A 5,652-nucleotide genomic window follows, 5' to 3' on the forward strand; every position below is an offset into this window, starting at 1 on the left:
GGAATTTTGTAGGTAAAGTGTGCAACATTCCTTGTTGTCCGCATTAATCAAGCTTGAGCACAAAATCACTGAAGCATGGAGAGTAATGAATGGCCACTATATTGTTTTCCATCTACTACAATTGAAGGTGAAATACCAAATGTTTAATTAGTGCTAGGTCTAATCCTAAGATCTAACTATTCTCATAACTTGGCAAAGTGATAATGGAATACATATAAGAGGAGAAGATATTACCTTCCACTAACCTGTATGACTAACCTTACATTTGAAGTTAAGGTAAGTATAATCCCATCATTTAACCTTCCCATTTGTTGAATTTCTTATAAGGACATATAGACAGTAGGCTTGGAATCTATCCACCATAAATGGTGAAATCCACCACTAAACATTCAAAATGAGAAAACGATGTATACTTTTCTTTTTCTTTTAGGTAAACTAGACATTCCTTTACGAGTGTCTTGAAAGGTCAAATGAATCACTTGCCCATGAGCTTGCTCTTTTATTCATTTTCTTGAACTTTCCTTATTTAGTGTTCTTCTTCTTGATAAAAGAATCTAAAGAACCTTTGACTTTCATGCGAACACCCTATGATCTTTGAGAATCCCCTTAGCCACCCCGAAGGAAAATGGCAAGGTCTCAATGATTATATGAATACTAATGTTCATAACAATCCTAAGAGTAGCTTCTCAAAACTGATCTACCCTTATCACCAATAACCATTGCAAACTAAAAAGAGAATATCAAAGTCTCTAGTAATAGACATGTATTGTTATTACAACGCATTTTCCAAAGATATAAGTATTAGACACTTGGTCTTCTGACCCATCCAATACCACTTTGATGTGCCATTTTTTCCTTTTGTTAGGTTAGTTCATAAGGAATAACTAGCTTCTATGCAATTAGTTACTATATCCATAATAAAATTTAGTGGGAGGTTTATATCTCACAGATTATGATGAAGTGGTGAGTAATGTTTGTGCTCACTTAAGGCAAGGAGCTATGAAGAAGTAGTTAGAATCTTTGTATTCTAGCATAGTCTGGGTTCCTATAGAAGCACCTAAAAGGATAAAACTCATAGGTATAAGATGGTCTACGAGAAAAACATAGGACTAGATGGAAAGCTTAAGTTTTATGTGGCTAAAGGTTATAGTTTGAAACTTTTTTTTCAACTATGTAAAACCTTTTCAATAGTGGTCATACTCAAATCCATCAAATTACTCCTATCTATTATAGTGTGTCTCATTTATGAGATATAACACCCAAACATTTTCATAGCAAAAGCCTTGTGTGTACAAGAAGGCATAGGGAAGCATGGTGATGCTCTAAGATCTTGCAGGTACATGACAATCTACTCATCGGATACGATGTAGGGATATTGTCATCAGTCAAGATCTGGTAGTCTACTCAGTTCTAGATGAAAATTTAGAAGAAGGCGCAATATATTATTGAGGTTAAAGTCCTTTAAGACTGCAAGAATAGGAAAATTATGTCATGTCACCTACATAGATGACCTTTTAGTCAAGTACATGATGCAAAACTCCAAGAAGGGTTTGCTACTCTTTAGATTTGAAGTTGTCTTTCTTATGATCAATGTCCTTGGACATCTATGGAAAGAGATCACATTAAGACGGTATCTAATCCCTTTGTAATGGATAGCCTTAAGTATGTGACGTTATGTGCTAAACCAAATATTTGCTTTACTGTAGAAATAATGAGTGGATATTAGTCAATTTTCTAATTAGAACTTTGGGTGAATGTTAAACATATACTCTAGTATCTTTGGAGAACGAGGGATTATATGTTTGTGAGTTTTTGCAATGAGTTGTTACTTCTTTCATACTGGAAAATTGAACTTTGAGTTTGTTGAGAACTCTCACAGGTCTACCTCTAGGTATGCGTACACTAAGTGGCTTATGTGTTTCCTCAGCTATATTATCTAAGATACTGTTATGTGATAACAATGGAATGGTGGCATAGTCTAAAGGACTAAAGTACCACTAGAAGAGGAAACATATAAAGAGAGAGTGTTACCTTATTGTGAGATAGTACAGGAAGGTCATATGACTATGAAGCATAATCTTTTTATAGTGTCTAATCTACTTTTAGGGCTAGTAGGAGTTTGTTGGGATTGAACCCCTAAAAACAAGACATGATGTAACAAAGTTAGACTTAACTGTCCACTTGTTATCCCTTTGGTGTATATGCATTGATTGGAGCATTCAGCCTATGTTTTTTTACATTATACATGACATAGGTGCACTAGGAGTTGCATAGAAGATACAAGTAATGAGTTCCTTGTAAGTAGATAAATTGTCCACAATCAATTCATGGATTTAGGCATCAGTAGTGACTGTAGTGTACCACCTCCTAATTGGAGGAAAGACTTGTCTTGGCCATCGGGATGAGTTTCCCATGGTGAATACACTAGTGTATGTGATGCATACTAGACAGGACCTATAGTGAATTGTGATGAAAGGCTATCAATTGTCATGATTCACCAAGCTACTATAATGCATGGACCCTCAACCTTGAGATAATATTGAGTTTGTGCCAAAATGGGCAAGACCCTAAAGTAGTTATATATCCCTATATATTATGTCACTGTTGATGAAAGCTAGTGACAATAAGTATTCTCAATAGAGGCACTATGATATCTCATGGGAATGAGACAATGTGTCCCCTTAGGTGCTCTAAATGACATGTAATCATGAAATTTTTTGCCACAATAATTCCTTTAGTGGAATTTGACGTGTGTTCCTTAAAGTTAGAGTATGTCAATTGATCATATAATAAGTAAGATTTGTAACTTAAGGATTGGAGAGGTAATCTTGTTAGATTATGGACACCAATTCATGGGCAGCCTACAGGCAGTGGATAGTAGGTCACAAACCCAAGCTTCATCTCATTGTTATTTACATAAAGTATTAGAGTGCAATTGATTTTCTTTAGTGGAATGTTGAATCAACTTCAGAATTGGATTCTGAGGGAGCCAATACTCTTATGGGTCTTAGTGGTCTTCGTTCTGAGCTCATATACCATGATGACATGGTTTATGAGGGTTGGATTGACTTTATGTTCATTCTTGTGCATAAGGGCATTTTGCTAATTTTGTAAGGTTGCATAGGGGATAATGAACAAAGTGTCTGGTTTGGATTAATTGATTAATTAGATCACCCTATGTGGTTAATTAATCAATTAGAACCTTTTTTGGGTTAGATTAAGTGACCCAAGTCCTAATAGGCATAAGTCACTTAAGCCTAATGGGTAATCCTATAAATACCCTTTTATGGGTTAAGGTTTCCTAATAACTTTTGGTGAGAGTTGTATTTTACCTTTAGAGAAAGAGATAGCCATAGTCTCCTCCCTTCCAAAGCCCGCACTTTGAAGTGCCAAGATTGTAGTTTGAGTCATCGGGCAAAAAATCTTGAGTAGATGAGACCTCATTGGATGCAGGGTTATAGCCCACAGGATGTGCATAGGTTGAGTACATGAGAACCACATGGGACAAGCACAGGTTATTTGCATGGGAATTGCATAGGACATGCATAGGTTATGTGCACGAGAATCACATGGGATGCACACATGGACAATAACTTAGGAAGAGAGACTCCTATTTTCTAGGCATGTTCTTCAATGGATGGATTTTGGTTTGGGAACATCCAGATTACTTATGAGTTTCAAATCTCTAGATCTTTATTCTATAATGGTTTTTTAAGCCATTATTTTCCGCTACGTTAGATCTAAAGAGCCCTAGTGATAGATGCATGCACCATATGAGATATAAGGTATGAGAACAGAGTGATCTGAGGTTTCCAACAATTGAGCTTAAGCCAAAATCAATAGGAGGATTTGACCTATGAACAAAATAACCTAAATAGCTTATGATTTTATCGCAATGAATACAATCACCTTAGTGGCTAGGGATGAGGTTGCAATGTTTGAATTTACTTAAGTGGAGAAAGAAGTAGCCCCAATGATTTAATCTACTTAAATGGCTAGGCAACCTGTCATAGTGATAAAAGACTGAAATCACCTTGATAGCACTCCATTCTCTCACAATGACCCAAATAACATGAATGGTTGCGGATGCACTAGAAAATCCCTAATCACCTTAGTGGTTGTGGACAAGGTCGTAATGATGATTACTACCGTAGTAGCTATGGAAGCTTTCATAACAATTTAATCACATGTGTGGTAAGGGTTGTGGTTGAAGTGATCACAATCACTTGAGTGGTTAGTGAAACATTGAAAAAACCAAAAGTCACTTGAGTACCTAGGGTCATATTTGCAATGCACAAAATAACCTTAATAGCTTAGGATTTGGTCATAATGACCAAAATCACCTAAATGGTAGGCAAAAGGTTGCAATGTTCGAATCCACTTTAATATAGAATGATGCAACATGAATGACTTCATTCACCTGAATGGATAAGGATGCTGCCATAGTGACCAAAGACCGAAATCACCTTAAAGACACTCCATTTTCTCATGATAATCCAAATCACCTAAGTGGCTAGGGATGCACTAGAAAGTCCCAAATCATCTCAGTGGCTATGAACAAGGGCGAAATGACCAATATAGTAGTTATGGATTCTTGTGTAACAATCAAATCACCTATGTGGTTAGGGTTGTGATTGTAAAAACCAAAATCACCTAAATGGCAAGTGATGCACTCACAATGACCTAAAGTCATGTGAGTGACTAAGGACCTATTTTCAATTGGCAAAATAATCTTAATGCCTTCGGATTTGGTTGCAATGACCACAATCACCTTAATGGCTAAGGATGAGCTTGCAATGACCAAATCCACTTCAATAGAGAATGAAGCAACCTTAATGACTTAATTCGCTTTGAATAACTAGGGATGCGCTAGAAAGTTTCAAATCACATCAATGGCTACAAATAAAGATGCAATGACTAATACTATTATAGTGGCTATGAGTGCTTTTGTAACAATCAAATCACCTATGTTGTTAAGGTTATGTAATAATGGCCAAAATCACTTGAATGGATAATGATATAGTCATAAAAACCCAAGTCACTTGAGTGGCTAATGGCATATTTACAACTAGAAAAATCACCTTAATAACTTAAGATTTGGTCATAATGACTAAAATAACCTAAATGACTAAGGATGAGGTTCAAATGATTGAATCTACTTAAGTGGAGAAGGACGCAACCTAAGCAACTTAATTCAACTAAATGGCTAAGGATGTTGTTATAGTGACCAAAGACTGAAACCACCTCTATTGGGAACCTTGGATTACTCTGTTACCATACCCTAGATCTCATAAAATGCATGCATATATCCTTAGGCATCTATAAATTTATCGTAGTAGAATAAAACGGCAATAAAAACCATTAATCACTATAAATCTAGAGATTTGAAACTCATACCTATGATCTAGATGTTCCTATATCAAAATCCATATAATGAAGAACATGCTTGGAAAAATTGGAAAGTCTTTCCTCAAGTTGCTGCATACATGCGTGTCTCGTGTTATTCCTATGCACGCGACTTATGCGCGTCCCATGAGCTTCTCGTGCATGCGACCTAAGTGTGGGTTTTAGAAGGAAGGAGACTATATATATATATTCTCTTTATCTCTAGAGGTGGAAGACAACTCTCACCAAAAGTCATTAGGAAACCCT

This window comes from Vitis vinifera, chromosome 4, assembly GCF_030704535.1.
Source record: "Vitis vinifera cultivar Pinot Noir 40024 chromosome 4, ASM3070453v1".
Lineage (NCBI taxonomy): Eukaryota > Viridiplantae > Streptophyta > Magnoliopsida > Vitales > Vitaceae > Vitis > Vitis vinifera.